Source organism: Bactrocera tryoni, unplaced genomic scaffold (genome assembly GCF_016617805.1).
Source record: "Bactrocera tryoni isolate S06 unplaced genomic scaffold, CSIRO_BtryS06_freeze2 scaffold_25, whole genome shotgun sequence".
In the NCBI taxonomy this organism is placed as follows: domain Eukaryota; kingdom Metazoa; phylum Arthropoda; class Insecta; order Diptera; family Tephritidae; genus Bactrocera; species Bactrocera tryoni.
The window spans coordinates 30,207,156-30,226,409 of NW_024395977.1; the positions used below are offsets into that span (position 1 = coordinate 30,207,156).

The 19,254-nt window shown below is 37.1% G+C and overlaps 1 protein-coding gene and 1 pseudogene across 3 annotated transcripts in view; one reads left to right on the top strand and one right to left on the bottom strand.

Annotated features, from left to right (window-relative positions):
* LOC120780499 (calcium/calmodulin-dependent protein kinase kinase 2) overlaps positions 1-19,254 on the bottom strand; it is a 284,681-nt gene that overhangs the window by 136,633 nt on the left and 128,794 nt on the right. The gene's annotated exons all lie outside the window — the stretch shown is intronic.
* LOC120781022 lies at positions 4,198-4,400 on the top strand (annotated as a pseudogene).

The window sequence follows — 19,254 nt, forward strand, 5'->3', positions numbered from 1 at the left end:
GTATGAGCGTGCATACATATCGACGCAGATTTTTGCAAGCCGCATAAAAATATTTATACCCTGAACAGGGTATATTAAGTTTGTCACGAACTTTGTAACACCTAGAAGGAAGCGTTGGATACCCTATAAAGTATATACATACACATATATAAATGATCAGTATGTTGAGCTGAGTCGATTTAGCCATGTCCGTTTGTCCGTCTGTCTGTGTGTCTGTATATATACGAACTAGTTCCTCAGTTTTTATACTCTCGCAACAAAGTTGCTATTATAGTTTTGTTCACATAACGGTTGTTTGTAAGTCCTAAAACTAAAAGAGTCAGATATAGGGTTATATATACCAAAGTGATCAGGGTGACGAGTAGAGTTGAAATCTGGATGTCTGTCTATCCGTCCGTCTGTCCGTCCGTCCGTCCGTGCAAGCTGTAACTTGAGTAAAAGTTGAGATATCATGATGAAACTTGGTATACATATTTCTTGGCTCCATAAGAAGGTTAAGTTCGAAGATGGGCAAAATCGGCACACTGCCACGCCCACAAAATGGCGAAAACCGAAAACCTATAAAGTGTCATAACTAAGCCATAAATAAAGATATTAAAGTGAAATTTGACACAAAGGATCGCATTAGGGAGGGGCATATTTGGACGTAATTTTTTTTGGAAAAGTGGGCGTGGCCCCACCCCTCACTAAGTTTTTTGTACATATCTCGGAAACTACTACAGCTATGTCAACCAAACTCTATAGAGTCGTTTCCTTCAGGCATTTTCATATACAGTTCAAAAATGGAAGAAATCGGATAATAACCACGCCCACCTCCCTCTCTTCAAGAAGCAGCTCATTTGTCGGAACTGCCGATATCGGACCACTATAACATATAGCTGCCATACAAACTGAACGATCGGAATCAAGTTCTTGTATGGAAAACTTTCACATTTGACAACGTATCTTCACGAAATTTGGTATATGTTATTTTCTAAGGCAAAAATATAATATCCAAAGAAATTTTTCAGATCGGTTAACCATAGCATATAGCTGCCATACAAACTGAACGATCGGAATTAAGTTCTTGTATAGACAACTTTCACATTTGACAAGATACATTTACGAAATTTGGTATATGTTATTTTCTAAGGCACCAATGTAAGTAGTATATAGCTGCCATACAAACTGAACGATCGGAATCTAGTGCTAGACTTTTGCATTTGACAAGATATATTCATGAAATTTGGAATAAATTATTTTCTAAGGAACCAATGTAATCTCCGAAGAAATTGTTCAGATCGGCTTACTATAGCATATAGCTGCCATACAAACTGAACGATCGGAATCTAGTGCTGGTATGGAAAACTTTTGCATTTGACAAAATATATTCATGAAATTTGGTATAAATTATTTTTTAACTAACCAATGTTATCTCCGAAGAAATTGTTCAGATCGGCTTACTATAGCATATAGCTTCCATACAAACTGGACACATAGTTACTAAAAGAAATGCACCTGTAAAAGGTATATTAGCTTCGGTGCAGCCGAAGTTAACGTTTTGTCTTGTTTTTACATTCCTTGACAAATACAGTCAATCCCGGTTATGTGCCATAATAAAAATTACAGATTTTTGTGGTTTGTTAAAAATAAAAATATAATATGGCACATGCGAGTGCAGATACTTAAGCGAGTGGTACTTAAAACAATAATTTCTATGTATTTCAAAAAGTTAAGAGAGATGATTTTCATTTAAGCGGGGTACTATTTAACCGGGAATCACTGTACACATAAATCAGAGGAATATTGAATATTTTCTTTGAAACGTTTCTTGACTTGAACATCGACAAATAAACTATGTTGTCAATTTTATTGTTATATTTGCGGCGTTGTCGCTTTTGCCTTCTAATACAAATAACAGAAATTGTTCAATTTATGATTTTTAGCTTTTGCCATCATTGCAAAAAGACGCTTGGTGGTAAAGGCATGCTCGGGGAGATGTAATGGTGTTTGTTTTTATAAATGATGCGAGTTTGCCTGTTGAAAGTGCGCTTGCGTTCATGAATGAAAATGTTGTTGTTGTTGTGTGTTTTTCTACAAATTTCGGCATCGATTATTTGGTTGCCATATTGACTTATGACGCTGCTGATGCTATTTGAGACAATTGTTGTTTTGTAATTTTTGCGGGTGACATATCTACATGTGTACGCATATCTGTGCCTACGAGAGAGCAACATCTCGAAAAAGAGCAACCCGGACTGGCCGATAACCAATATGGATTTCGCAGACACAGGTCAACAATAGACGTAATCAAAAAGCTTACTGACGTCGCAAGTAAAGCTATAGAAGGAACTCGATGGATGTATGGCTCCAAAGAGTACTGCGCGGTAGTCACTTTCGATGTTAAGAATGCCTTTAATTCAGCCTACTGGCCGCATATAATAAGAGCTCTCCAATTAAAGAAAACACCACCCTATTTGCTGAATATCGTCTCCAACTACCTGTCGGACAGGGTCCTGCTATACGAGACAGACGAAGGAACACAACGCTATATGGTGACGGGCGGAGTTCCACAAGGCTCAGTCCTAGGCCCATTCCTGTGGAATATCTTATATGATGGAGTGCTGCGCTTCCCATTACCCAAGCAGGTGCAAATAACTGGATACGCGGATGACATCGCGGTGACTGTGGTAGCAAAAGAAATTCACGAAATAGAGCGTTTGTGCAATCATACAGCGGAAAAAATCAAAGAATGGCTTAGGGTAACAAAGCTTCAACTAGCTGGCCAAAAGACGGAAGCAGTACTAATCACAAGCAGGAAGAAATTAGAGGTCGCTACACTCAATATTGACGGATATACCATTACCACACAGCAATCTCTGAGATATCTAGGAGTGATGATAGACTCGAGGTTAAGTTACAAGACGCATATAGATAAAGCTTGTGAAAAAGCATCTAGGGTGACGGCGGCGCTAACGAGGATAATGGCCAACATTGGTGGACCAAGTCAGAATAGACGAGTCCTCTTGGCCAAAGTGAGTCAGTCTATACTTATGTATGCTGCACCCATATGGGGGATAGCGCTACAGCAGAAAACATACGCAGAAAAGGCGAAATCAATAGTACGACTGAATGCAATCAGAGTTGCATGTGCCCTCCGCACTGTATCACATCAGGCGGCTGGAGTTATATCAGGCCTCATGCCACCAGACATAACGGATGTTATAGAGAATATCTATACAAATACGGACATGACTACGGAACAAACTGCTCCTACTGCAGCAACAGCAATGAAAATGCATTACATATATTCTTTTCCTGCCCACAATATGAAAAAGAAAGACTAGAAATAGAGAATGTGATAAACGATCGCGTGACTCCGGAGATCATAGTGCCTTACATGATCGAATCGAAGGTGGTGTGGGATAGAATGAGAGCGTGGGCAGCTATAGCTATGCAAGAGTTAAGAAAGAAAGAGTGGCAACGCAGCGAAAACAGAAGGATTAATCGGAATCAGACCGAAAATGTGTGAATGAAAAGCCGAATGGCTAAGCTTGGTCCCACGATGTAATGCCTAACGGCGGTTCCGTGGGCCAAATACAAGCAAATACGACGGAGTTTAGGGTTTAGTACGTAGGCGTACTGTGTCGTAAGTCCAGATTGGTATACGAATCGTTCATATCGTCCGGAAAAATGACGATATCTTTGAAGATTCCCCATCTGAAACCAAAAAAAAAAATGTTAGTGCATGCATTATTTATGTGCCAATGTCATGTGCACATATTTATGTATGTACATATGAGCAGCGCGCACATGTTATTATTGATATGTGACAATATGATTTGAATTCGTGAAAGCTAACATAAACACATATGGTCATAATACATGTGAATCTAACGCAACCTTGTCTGCGAAGATGTTCGAGCAGCAAGCGAAGCGGTGACAATCGGCGATCGTTTGTTCATTTCTTTCGGCACAGCTCGGCTTTTCTACCAACAACACAATGTTGCAATGCTTATGCTGTTGTTGTTTTTGTAGAACAATGTTTCAATTTTTGGTTGGTGACATATTCACATGTGTGCGCATATGTATGTTTGTATGCTTGTGCATTATTGAAGTTATGCTTCTTTTTCTTTCGTTTGTCTTTCATTTCTGCGAATTCTCAACTATTTTGCGTATCTTTTGGTTGAAATGCTCTGCGTTGGCCATAGGAAAATTAAGGCTATACTTTACAGGATCATTTCTGTAGTTGGTCTTCATTTACATTTTTTGGAAATCGACCCGCGATGACGAGGTATATCGTTTTATCTGACAGCGTGAGGTTTAAGAAGTTCATTTCTAATTTTGTCTTGTGGCATATTAGAAATGATGTTTCTTCGAAAATCGTTCGCTTACAACGGATAAAACGACTTCTGAGTGGTGGTTTTAATGAATAAATTCCTTTTGGTTGAAATGCTCTGCGTTGGCCGTTGAAAAGTTAAGACTATACTTCTCAGGATCATTCATTCCTTTAATTTCTTCAAAGAAATTAATGACCTTTAGAAATATGCATATTTGCATTATTTCGTTGTCATTTCCACATTCGTAGCAATAGAATTTCTATGGCATAAGTAAAGTAATGGCCGCCGATTGTCACCCCTTGCCGCTGTAGCAGCTTCGCCTACAAACATGCGTAAATGTGTATGTATGTATACGTATGATCGTGAATACATATCGACGCAGATTTTTGCGAGAAGCACCAGAAAGTTGTGCAATTTATGATTTTTGGCTTTTGCCATCGTCGCGAAAAGAGGACTTGTTGGCAAAGGCATGCTCGGGGAGATGTTACGGCCTCTGTTTTTATGAATGAAGCGAGATCGATTGTGGAATTTGCGCCTGCGTTCATGAGTGAAATCGTTTTTGTTGTAAAATGTACTAAATTTGTTCTTCGCCAATTTGGCTGCATATTGTCTTGTGAAGATCAATTTTTTGTTGGTGACATATTCATATGTGTACGCATATGTAAGTTTGTATGCTTGTGCGTTATTTGTTTGGCAATGTATGCAAATATATGTACATATAAGTATATATGAATGTATGAACATGCAAGTCAATGCGCGCACATGTAATAAGTATATTGATAAGTGATGAAAATATGATTTCAATTTCTGAACGCGCACACGATGGTTCTAATAATTTTGTTTAAGTATAGAAATATGCTTTTGTAGAACATTTGCTTTCGCAAACATACAGACAAATGTGCAAACGACATAATATATGTAAGTATGATTGTTTCGCATTTTGCTTCTGCGTCGGTCAAATTTCTATACAAAAATCGGCTGAAATGTGTGAGAAAATAAAAAATGGACAACTAGGGCAAATAATTTTTAAAAAATTTATTGACAATTAAATATAAATGAAAATACATTTAAATTTACTTAAATTTATTGAAATTTCGTTTCGCATTTTTCGGCACTTTCAAATTAATTAATATAAGTAAAATTCACGACTTAACCCGCACACGTCTTATTCGCGCAAAATTTCCAATTGGCGCAATTATTGACACTTCAATTTTATGTAAAGTTTAAAACATGTGTACATATGAATATATAATATAGATTCCTGCAAAATTTCCAACTTTATGAAAATTGGCGCAATTATTGACACTTCAATTTTATGTAAAGTTTAAAACATGTTTACATATGAATATATGATATATTTGATTTTGACACTTGTCTTAATATACAAAATTGGGCCAAAACGAAACAATGAAATACATAATTACTTTTGCATGTCAATATGGAAATGCCGACGACAAAACGCAAAGGCATATATTGCACATACATACATACATACAAGCGATTTCTTGGTTGAAAGCAAAAATTGAAGCATGAGAAATTGAAATGCCGACGGCAAAACGAAATTGCTTACATTCGTACATTGCATATGAATCGTGAAAATATCATCATAATGTTTAGGTAAATCTTTTATATATTTAAAATGAGTTATTATAAAATAAGATCAAATTAGCATTAAATAATTTGAAAAATAATAAATCAAAAATAAAAGAGTTCTACATACATATTTCCATCCTATGGAATATCAAAGAAATCATTTTATAAATACATATATTTCTGTCTCTTCATATTTTCGGTTAGAATATGTGAGAGAATTGTAAAAAATGTTAAAATTGCGAGGCGAATTCCGACCTACCTGATCTTCACAAGACAATATGGCAGCCAAATTGGCTGGACCTCCGATCAATGTTGATAAAATAAATGACAGTGATAATACGCATAACACAGCGGATTCCAGGTTATTTGATGGTAAGTTTCTCTTGAATATTTCAATTGTCCGTAATAGATGCACCTTGTGTATTAAACTTGTGCCTTGAAACTAATATCAATTGGATTGGCAAAAATTTTAATGTTTTGATTTTAAATTGATTTTACAGCGGAAAAAGACAGTGTAGCCGGTGTTTCAAGAGGAGGGGAAAACAGCACAATATTATCGTGAAAACCGAGCACGAAAGAAAGCAGAGCGGGGAAAAGGAGAAATTGGAAATGATAGCTAGCAGTCAAACAAAGAAGAAGAAAACAGCTGCGGAATATCAGAGAGCGCGTAAAAAAAGATTCAACGTTTGCTGTTCCATCAATCTCTGCGGGAGCATTTATAACTACTGACGGTCGTCAATTCACCGATAACTGCTGGGCGTTCAACGCGTGTTGATGGATTACAAAAAAGAGATGATTACGCTGCATATTCTCTTCCGCAACGAAGAGACAGAACTACTTTTCTAGTCAAAGTTCCTTCGTTTAGACTTTGCTTTATTATTCATTTTATGTGCATAATAAATTTATAAAATGTGAATTTAAGTTTTCTAGTTTTCTTTCATACAAAATGATATGCATTTCTTGGAATATCACTAAGAAATATAACTTCATCCGCGCGTAGGGACTCCACGCACCTTTTTTAATATATTATGATAGTTTGTTATATACATACATATAATGAAGTACACACATGTTTTTTTTTTTTTTTTGTTAAATACATTTTATTTGCAATCTATTTTAGTAAATAATAAGCAAATTTGATAACAAAACCATAATTTTACTTATATTTTTGGTCTCCCATGAGATCAAAAATAATATACAATATAACAATATGTTCTAAATACAAATGTTTATATAAAAATTTTAATTATACATTTAATATCGTAGTAACATATATAATTAAACGTTTACTTAATTCCTAAATGGGAGATCTAGAACATGTTGTCTTTTAAGTGTAATAGTTTCATTACTATCATCTAATAACATGACTGCCAAAGGATTGTCATGATAACTTATCCTGTGCAAATATGCTGAACTAAATCTTTTAATTTCATCTTTAACAAAAGGTATATTCAGATCTGAATGAATGACTTTATTTGTTATGAACTAAGGCGCGTCTTAGAGTTTTCGATTGGTATCTTTGTAGAATTTCAATATTTGAATTACAAGCAGTGCCCCAAAGTTGCACACCGTATGTCCATATAGGTTTTAGTATAGATTTATATAATAGTAATTTATTTTCAAGATATAACTGCGATGTATGCCCAAGTAGCCAATAAAGTTGTTTGGTCTTTATTTTTAATTGTTTATTTTTGGCTAGTATATGCTGTTTCCAAGTTAATCGTTTAAAAGCAAAGGAGGGCAGTCGCTTCGCCTTAATGTAAATAAAACGTGTACGGATTTACTCATGTTTGCTTTCATTTTCCAGCAATCTAACCAAGTCTGTATCTTGTTCAATTCTTTTTGCACTAAATTAGTTGCTTCAATTGGCGACTGGCTTGACGACAATAGAGCAGTGTCATCAGCATAAGTAGCAATTAATACATTTTCAGTTTCTGGAATGTCAGATGTAAAGATGGTGTATAGTACAGGGCCAAGAACGCTTCCCTGTGGTACTCCTGCATTAATGTACTTTATGTCAGACGTATACACATAAGCATGAATATATCAAATACAAGAAATAATTAAAAAATAGGCCTTGTTTTCACATTAACTATGAATATTGGTTTGGAAAAGTTAATTAATTCAAATGTATTCAATTGCACCTGTATTTATAAATATGCACAAAAAGAATTCATATGAATACACATGTTTGCATATAAACGTATAAAAATATAAGCAAAAGAGCTAACATACGTCTGTAACAGCAATATACAATTCTGAGCACAATTTTTATTCAATGCTCAACTCTGTTCAAGCGCAACTGTTAAAATTTCTCCTGCCGAGCCGGCAGTGGTGAAACTCCCTCATCTCGACCGAGTTAGCCAAAAATATTTTTACGTTCTCCACGCCGTGAACCTTCCCTATGATAAACGTTCTCTGCAGCTGTTTTACGATATTGCTATTTCCACTATTAAGATGGCGTTAGTCATAAGATACATAAAAAAGTTCTTTGCATTCTAATGTACTGGCAACATTATTATATTTGAAAATGATAGTAATTATAAAGAAAACAAAAGCAAAAATAAGACCAAGTGTTCAAAAATGAACATATTTGTACCAAAAGGCTCCACTTAGTCGGGGTGCAGCAATACATTTAGATTTTTTTAAAGAATATTATATATGTAATATAATATGAAACATTTCACACCAGATGACGTGTCTATCAACTTAGTCTCCCTCCTAAAGTAAGATAAAATTGTGTAGTTCGTCATCATTTGGTTTTAGAAACCAAATATTTGGTCCTTCGAACAAATCTTAAGCGTTGGTATTATTACAAATACGGGAAAGAAAAAGACAGATACGTCAATTAGGAAGTATTTCGTCAAGTTAAAAATTATTAAAAAAACAACACTAAAAATAACATAAAGAAAAATCCGACATGTCGAGCACTGCAGATTTATCACAACAACAAAGGGAAGGCGAGCTACGCGTCTTTATTGGCGTAGACATCACTTACGACGAGTTAACAACAGCGCGTCAGTCGTCTTCTTTTCGCAAGGTGGCGCCAATTCGAGATATCTCGTGTAGCCAGGTCCTTCTCCAACTGATATTTTCAACCGAGTGGAGGTCTTCCTCTTCTTCTGCTTCCCATATGTACAACATGGCCTAGCCATCGTTGTCGCTGTCTCTTAATTCGCTGAACTATGTTAATGTCGTCGTATAACTCGTACAGCTCATCGTTTCATCGACTGCGGTATTCGCCGTTGCCAATGCCCAAAGGGCCATAAATCTTCTACAGAACCTTTCTCTCGAAAACTCACCTCACCTGTTAGCAAGAGTTATTCTGCGTTGAATTTCGAGGCTAACAATATTGTGGGTATTAATACTGGTTCCAAGATAGAGGAAATTATCTGCGACTTCGAAGTCGCACTTTCTTGAATGAAATTCACGATATCTTCTAAAATCTTTATTACGAGCTTCTTTTTCTTCCTCCAATAGTTGGCCAATAAGCAAAATAGCATTGTCAATAATCTTCGGTCCGTGTACAAAGTATTTATGCACAGTGGGGGTTTTTACTGTTTTATGTGCAAATACTAGAAATTTCTTGTTATTGATTTCATACCCACTATTATTAAAAGAATGTTTATTTGCTTTATAAAATTTAAATTAACGGCTTTTTGGGAAATGCAAAAAATACTTACAACACTGCGCGGTTTGCATTGGTGATTTTATGCTAGGTGATTGCCCTTGTTGTAGCGAAGATACGCGCTCTCTCTGTTCCGTCCACAAACTCAGGGAAGGTATAACGTCGAGAAGATACAATCACAATCGACAGCTAAACGGGTTTCAACTCGACTTGCACTTCTGCTCTCTGAGAACACTCATCAGCAACTCGGTATAAGGGAATTCAAGGTTCTCATGCAACCGAAAGAGCAGCTGGTACGATCAGGACTGTCATGTCGCAGTGGAGAGAAAGCAGACAGCCAACCTCGCAATGTAACGATCGACCACAACAGGTATATGCAGACAAAAAAAAAACCGAAATGCGTGAGTATGCGGGTCGACGAAAAGGTCTGGCGACTAACAAAGGGTTTCAAGACCGGAGCATACCCTTGTAGTACACAAAGAGATGATCTAGAGGCTGATGTTCACAGCATATTGAAGTTATGGAAGGAATGCTTCTCCTGCTGAACGGCAGTGAAAGTGGAACATCTGGAAATGGCGAATTTTTATTCCTCAATCGGTGACGATGGAATAGATGTTTCGTTGTTCGACTATGATAAGCTTCGAACAGCAATTACCGGCCGAGCTATTTAAATACGACGCCGAACAACTGACAAGGTGCATGCATCAGCTTCTTCGCAAGATATGGTCGGATGAACACATGCTCAACGATTTGAATCTAAGTGTGCTATAATTCTCAAAAAGGGAACAATGACCGTGGGATAAACCTCCTTAATATCTCATATGAGGTCTTATGGAGCGTAGTGTGTGACAGACTGAAATCCACCGTCAATAAACTGATTGCTCCTTGTCAGTGTTTCTTGATTACCAGCCAGATTTTCAACATGCGCCAAATCTTGAAACACCAAAAGATGAAACACGAAAGGAACTGCTTTTATGGCCCTATGTCTAAACTCAGGAACCCCGCAAAGATACAGCAGTGAGCCACACAAAAAGGTGAGGTTCCGAGCTGTTCGGTACTAAACGAGGTTTCAGACAAGGCGACTCCCTATGGTGTGACTTCTTCAATCTATTACTGGAGAAAATAATACGAGCTTCAGAGTTAAATAGAGAAGGTACAATCCTATATCAGAGTGTATAGCTGCTGGCGTACGCCGTTCGTTCTGCTTTTTCCAAACTGCAGATTGCATTTGCGACTTGGCTCGCACGTCACTGTTGACAATCATAAAGCAGTTTGAAGTCGTAGATAATTTCGTCTATCTTGGAACCAGCATCAACACCAACAACAATATCAGCCTTGAAATCCAACGCAGAATAACTCTTGCTAACAGGTGCTGCTTCGGACTGAGTAGGCAATTGAAAGTAAAGTCCTCTCTCGATCCCTTAGAAAAATCATGTGGAGAAGAATTTTCCTGCAGTTGGTATCTCGCGCCAAATAGCTACTAAGAAAGCATTTGGATTTACAAAGTTAAAAACATACGAAGTATAAATATTTCTTGTTAATACTCTCGCAGACGAGTTAGATAGCATAAATTATCGATTTGGATTAGAAAAGTACGAAAAGAGAAATGACATTAATATTTATTTAATAGCCTGCATTTTGGTATTATATTTATTTATTTTCTTATATTATTTTCCGTTTAGTATGAAAAGATGTTATTGTTGTTTCTAAAAAGTTGGTCTAAAATATTGAAGCACATTTTACATTGTACAAAGAAACGCAATAAATACAATATTTATAATTGCAATATTTGTGTTTAAACGCGGCGTTCTTACGACTAATAGTTAGTAAAAATATTGATAATTTAAAGTATACAAAAGGGGTGTGGACTAAAAGTTAAAATATGAGTGTAGACATAATTGTCTTATCTACGTAGTTATAACAATGATAATTATGATATAAACTTAATTATAACAATATATAATTAAATGGCAAATTGAGGAATAAAACCCATGTGGAGAGAAAAAATAATTAAAATTAAAAATGCATACATACTATATATTTAAAGATAACTATAGTGGTGCCAGGGGAGGTTCAATATCATTTTTAAAAGTTTGTTTTGCATCACTTCCAATTTTCTTAAGTGACTATTTGCAATTTGGCCCAGACTGGCGCTGAATAGAAAATTATGGCTAGAAAAATTTACTTTAAAAATGAGCTGTTCATTGTAAGTAGTAGACCAGAATTATGATTAATGAGAGGACAATGGTCTTAAGTAAAGCATTTATTCTATTTTATTAATAATATACGAAACGTGTTGTTTATAAATTAATTTTTTATCAAGAATAACGCACCTAAATGTAGTAATTACAGGAGGAATGTTCAAATGAATTGAATTCTACTAAAAAGAATCGTTTTTAATCACAATAAACGTCATCGGTTTTTAATTTGTTTACATTTCATTTTATTATTTTTATCAAAAATTTTAAGGTTGTTATTTGCGTTTACAAATAGACTGGCTGCTGTAGCCTTCCACAAATACCAATTGTTTCAGTATCCAACACAAGCATAACAACATTTAAGCCTAAAAACCTCATATTAAACAAATAATACTGTCACCAGAGATATATTCTCCCAGAAATTCGATACCAGATACCTTACAGACTGACCGATATATTTGGTAAAACAAAACAGATACATGCATTGGGATGCACATATTTGGTGTAAGTCCGATTTCGACATTGTTTGGGCGTAGGATGAAATTCCACTAGGGCACTATAACCTTCGTTATATGGGAATTAGGTGTGGTTGTCCTCCATTTTGGTCATTCTTCACAACCAATTTTGGTTGAAATTAGTTTGTTCCTTAAACGCATTTCCTTAACGACTCGGTTGTTAAATTTAATTGCTTTGTGGCTTTCATTTCAACCGTTTTTACAGTGTATGAATAAGTGCTAAAGGGATTTCTCTGTACGTTTGATTGATTTAGCTGCAGCGGCTTGGTAGATATATACGTTAAACCACTTAGAGGAGTGACCACGTCTCTTAAAAATTTATGGCGAGGACGTTTTACGGGCGAGACAGTGGTCCGATTACGTCTTTCTGCAATACCAAACTCCTTTGGGTGTATGTAGCAAGTTTCATCACAATTTCCTTATTTCTACTGAAATTATCGCTTGCACGGGTGGAAAAACGGAGGGACGGACAAACAGACAATCACTCGGAATTAAATTTTTTTCGCTATCCTGATCATTAATATACAAGTATATATAGTATATAACTTTATAACTCGTTTTAGGTGATACAATCAATACGTTTAGGTGAAAAAAACTCTTTGTTGCAACATGTTACGGGGGTATAAAAATGATAAAAAATTGCATGATCCACTTTATTTATCTCATTCATAATATTAAATGTAAAACTACTCATTTGTTACAAACTTTCAGATAAAATTTATTTAACCCTGGTCGAGACTAACGGTCTGATACACTTAGTCGAGACCAATGGTGCTTGGCTAGGCCAAGTGGTGTTTACATACATTTGTATGGAAATACGTGTTGTATTTACGCTCATATATGTACTCTCGATTTGGTTAAAATCAAATTGACTGCCTTGTTCACGCTTGGCGTGGCAATAGCGTTCACAAAAAATGTAAAATTTTGAGAAAAATTACATTTTTTTCTTAACCTTTTAAAACGCTCTAGCGGCTAAAGTATTTGACCTAGGTGGGTCAAATAAATTGCACCGGTTAGGTAATTTAAAGAGCGTGACAATAGGCGAAAATGTGTTTTCACCATCTCCCCTTTTTGTTTCACTACAGTTGGGGGGTATGGGGCCGGGGGGACCAAAACCCTTTTGCGAGTTAGTTCACCCCTGGGGCTTTCAGGAAAGCCCTCAACCTCCCCTCTATCCCTACCTGGGGCGTGGCAATAGCATTCACAGAAAATGTAACATTTTGAGAAAAATTACATTTTTCTTAACCTTTAAAACGCTCTAGCGGCTAAAGTATTTGACCTAGATAAACATACAAACCAATTTGGACATATAACGAACATGAAAACAGATAAATCAACCGTGCGAAGTGATAGAAACATACCAAAGTTCATATATTTTCATACAAAATATATGGGGTCTAGCCAAGCACCATTGGTGCACTAAGGTGTAATATTATAATATCCTTTTTTGTCCTTTTCGATACGATATCCTGGCAAGGTTATGGCATCAGTCCTTTGAGATGCACGTGGTATAATATGCATTCCTAAGCCAATTGTGATCCATTGCACTGCTTATTTCGGTTCTTTTCAAACATTACCAGCAATTGTATTATTTTCGAGGAAGGACAAGTTTGAACCTGTACACAAATACTTCATCGCTTTGATTTAAACATTGCACAGCTTAGTGTTTGATTTGATATGAATACGTTTGCATCCTTCGCCCAGAGTCTAGCAAAGTAGCAGGGATGCCTTGACGACGAAAATGTCAATGCAATTTTCTGTTGTGATATTAAAAATATCTGACCGGTTTGTCCTTAAAAAAAACTGCCTTGGTTAAGGAGGAACAATCAGTATAACCCATATACTACGTATGCATGCATACGAAAATTAGTGTTCTCCCGCGTTAGCTCTGTGTTGTTATTGTTTTACTTATTTATTTCTTGTTTAGAAGTAATAAAAGTTCCTACATGAATTTTAAACATATGCTTATGATTTGATATATAATTATGGTATTTATGAATTGTATTGACTTTAAAATAGAGAGGCTCTAAGCTACCTCCCTACCAATTTTCAGCCAAATCGGTTCAACCGTTATTGAATTATAAATATAATATATAATATATACTATTTTATATATATTGATTATATAACAGCCACATATTAAGGATGTAGTTTTGGTCTGTTTACATTTTCATCTGTCAAAATAAGGTTCATTGTTATTGCCAAATATTTTTTTCTGCAAAAATTTAATTATTGTGAATGAAAAAAACCATGAATTGACAATGCCTCTAGTTCTAAATATATAGAAAGAGTTAAGACATGTTTAGTTGGCTAAGTCTTCCGTACAAAATAAGATAATAGCTTAACGTCAAGTAAGACACGTATGTATATTATTTTCTAAATAAAGAACGTTCTGTGTAATTTAAACAATAAACATAAACTGAACGTGCGCCCTTCGATGGTGTTGAAAGTAGCGCGTTACAATTACGAGTTATCTCGTACTATTTTATGGTCCCATTCCTTATGGGACCGATGTATCAGTGTCCAAAGCCCTTCTACGTTGAAAGAAATTTTTCACGTAGATGGTGCTATACCTGATGAAGATGACACCGGTCCGAAATTGTTTTACCAGGGCCAGCTAAATCATTTGGTGTAAGGTGCCAATACTACTGCTACTTAGTGACTAAGATCAAAACTCAAAAGCAGCAAACTCGGACCACTATCTTTTTGCAGCCAAGATTCGCATCCGCCTCTGTGCAGCAAAAAGCGCACATCAACAAACAAAAGAAAGGTTTAACGTCGAGAAGCTGCAATCACAACAGACAGCCGAACGATTTTCTACTCGGCTTGCACTCCTTCTCTCTGAGAGCACTCGTCAACAATTCGGGATAAGGGAACTGTGGGACGGCATTTCAAACTCCTTACGTACAGCTGCAACCGAAACCATTGGTTTTCGGAAAGTGCAAAAGAACAGCTGGTACGACGAGGAGTGCCGTGTCGCAGCGGAGAGAAAACAGGCTGCCTACCTCGCAACGTTACGATCGACCACTACACGTGCGGGATGGGATAGATACCGAGAGTTGAAGAGGGAAGCGAGACGCATTTGCAGACAGAAGAAGAAAGAGACCGAAATGCGTGAGTATGAAGAGCTGGATAATTTGGTCGACAGGGGTAATGCTCGAAAATTCTACGAAACGATGCGACGGCTAACTGAAGGTTTCAAGACCGGAGCATACTCTTCTACAACCCTCCAAAGGTGATCTAGTGACCGATGCGCAGAGCATACTTAAATTATGGAGATCACACTTTTCCAGCCTGCTGAATGGCAGTGAACGCACAACGCCAGGAGAAGCCGAGCCCGATTCCCCAATCGATGACGATGGAGCAGACGGTCCATTGCTCGACCATGAAAAAGTTCAAATTGCAATTACCCGTCTGAAGAACAATGCAGCGGGGGCCAATAGATTGTCGGCCGAGCTATTCAAACACGGCGGCGAAGAACTGATAAGGAGCATGCATCAGCTTCTTTGTAAAATATGGTCGGACGAAAGCATGCCCAACGATTGGAATTTAAGTGTGCTAAGCCCACTCCATAAAAAAGGAGACCCCACAATCTGCGCCAACTGCCGTGGGATTAGCCTCCTCAACATCGCATATAAGGTTCAATCGAGCGTATTGTGTGAAAGAATAAAGCCCACCATCAACAAACTGATTGGACCTTATCAGTGTGGCTTTAGACCTGGAAAATCAACAATCGACCAGATATTCACCATGCGCCAAATCTTGGAAAAGACCGGTGAAAGGAGAATCGACACACACCACCTCTGAATTTGGTATTCCCGCAAAACTCATACGGCTGTGTAAACTGACGTTGACTAACACCAAAAGCTCCGTCAGGATCGGGAAGGACCTCTCCGAGCCGTTCGATACCAAACGAGGTTTCAGACAAGGCGACTCCCTATCGTGCGACTTCTTCAACCTGCTTCTGGACAAAATAGTTCGAGCCGCAGAACTAAATATTTTATTTATTTATTTATAATAACTCATATAACAAAAAGAGTTTTATTATATAAATACATAAACGCAGCACTGGCTACGAGGCCTTCAGCCGTCTTGTAATTATAACTAGGTGAAAAATTCTAATTGCTAAGGGTTAGTAAAGATGTGATTTGCTTAAATATATTTTAACAAATCGTTGGTTTTTAAGAATCTATATACAATCATCACGTTTTTTTCTGAAGGTTCACTTAGTAGTTTTATGAGATCAATGTTGCGAGAGTTGTGGGGTGTTGGGTAAAGCATCGGACAGAGCGTGAGTAAGTGTTTGATAGTAGCGGTGTCCTCGCAAAGGGGGCAAATGGATGGGCTTTTACCCGATAGTAAGTGGGCTTGTGTTATGATAGTGTGTCCAATCCTTAATCGAGTATATGTCTTCATTACGCTAGTTGGAACTGCTGACGAGTAGATTATACGATTTCTGGCTGGGTTTATGACCGCGTAGTGATGTTTAAATGTTTTCCATTCGCTTGCGTTTTTTTGATGCCTTTTGTGCTTAATAAGGTTAAGAATGTCTTGCTTGGATGAGACGTAGTATGTTAAGGCAGGAGTCCTGGCTACATTTTTCGCAGCGAGGTCTGCAAAGTGGTTGCCTGTAATACCAGCATGGCCAGGGATCCACATTACTTGGATTTTCTGAGGGGCACCAATGACCGAGTCTCTGATAACTTCTATTATAGGATTGCGATTGGAAGGAGACGTTATTGCAGACATACACGATTTGCTGTCTGTACAGATGAGGAACTTTCCTTTAGTCTTTTTTGCGTAATTAACTGCATGAAGGATAGCAGATCCTTCAGCTGTAAATACAGAGGCCGTTGAGGGAAGAAGCCAATTGCAAATAATTTCTCCTGTGGCAGTGACAACTGCTAACGAAGTGGAATCGGTGGACTTGGAGCCATCCGTAAACAATAACTTCCAGCCATTATTTGTGTAATTAGATTCCAGTTCAGCAAAGGTTTGTTGAAAGACTTCGTTTGGTGTGTTTTGCTTGGACAAAAACATAAGCTTATTCTGTAGTATTTTATCATTGATCAGACAGGGAGGATGTCGAGTGGTGAATTTGCGTGTTGCGTTACGTAAAATATTATTTTCTGCAGCGAAACTTAAGCATCTCGAAATAGCCGATTGTATTCTTGGAATTTTTCTTTTTTTCGTGGCATGCGTGATAGTTGTATTAAGTAATGGGTTGGTGTTCTCAGCCGTTTTCGCAAGAATTTGAAGCGAAGAATCTATAATTTTATTTTGAATAGTTGGTAAACCAGATTCAGCCATTATCGTTTTTATTGGCGAGGTTGGAAAGGCCCGGATACTTCGCCGTATTGCGCAATGGTAAGGTGCATTTAAAAGGTTGATACTGCTTTTGGAGCAATTGCCATAGATGGGGAGCCCATAATCTATTTTTGAAGTTAGCAAGGCTCTGACAACATTGACTAGTGTGTTCGGATGAATAAATGAATGCTTAGACGAGAGATATTTAACAATATTTAATCGTGACATTAACGAGTTTCTGACATATTTACAGTGAGCATTAAAATTATAATTAGAGTCAAAAATTAATCCTAGTATTTTCAGCTGTGTTTTACATTCGATGTTAGTTTGGTTGTGGGTTAGTGAAATACCGTTGCAATTTTGCTTCCTACATACATGAAGGATACGTGTTTTGTCTAAGGAAAGTGAAGCACCAGAATCCAGTGACCAAGTCTCAATTCTGGAGAGTATATTAGTCAATAAGGATTGAGCTAAATTAACGTCAGAGACTTTTGTGTAGATTAGGACATCCGTCAGCATAGATCTGGTGCTCAACTCCTTTGTAATTTTTTATCATCCTACTAATATCATCGAAAGCAATGATAAAAAGGAGGGCTGAAAGAGGTGAGCCTTGCGGCGTACTATTAGAAAGCGGGAGTGTTGAAGAAAGAAAACCATTTACGTTGACTTTGAGTTTTCTGTTTGTGAGAAATTAGTAATAAAACGAATCATATTCTGGCCTATTTTCCATTTTCTTAGTTGTCGAATAATAATATGGGCTCCAATTTTGTCGAAAGCTCTGTGAAAGTCCAGAGATAGTACGGACACGTGGTTTTTGCTGGACAAAGCGTTAGTAATGAAGTAGTCTAGTTGGATTAAAGCATCTAACGTGCCTTGACCTTTTTTGTAGGCGACTTGATTCGGTGATATGAACTTGTTTCGCTGAGCATACCACATCAAGCGGTTAGCCACGATTTTTTCCAAAATTTTGCCCATACATGGAAGGAGGGAAATCGGCCTATAGTTAGCAAGTTCATCGGAGGATTTGTGTGGTTTAAGTATTGGTATGACACAGGACGTTTTCCAAAATTGGGGGTAGACACCAGTATTGAAAATTTTGTTATAAAGCTTTACCAATCGGAGCTTGAGGCATTTTGGCATATGTCTGATAATTGGATAAGAAATTTTATCTTGCCCCGGGGACTTACCCTTAACGGTAGATGCAACGAACTCGAATTCAGACAGTGAAATGCTGGTTTCTATTTGTTTAGCAGAAAAAGAGAGAGGGGAGACAGAGTAGGAAGTGTCGGACAGTGTGGTGGTTTTAGAGGTTTGAAACTGTGTGCTGAATGAAATATCTGAGCTTGTTTCAGAATAGTGGTTTGCAAATAACTCGGAAATATCGGATGGATTGGTTACCAAACCTGTTGGCCCCTTTACGCATTGAATGGTTAGATTTCTAGGCACTCCAGAAAGTTTTTTTAAAGCGTTCCATATTAACTTAGGACTAGACGAAGGATTTATTTTGCTTGTGAAATCCTGAAAACATTTACGCTTTGCCTGTTTCGCGGAACGACGGAAAAGAGCATTGGCTTTCCTGAAAGATATTAAGTTGACTAGTGATCGAGCGCGTTTGTATTCATACCAAGCTGTCTGTTTTTTTGCCCGCAATTCAGCGATTTCTTTATTCCACCAAGGAACACTCTTTGAACTTG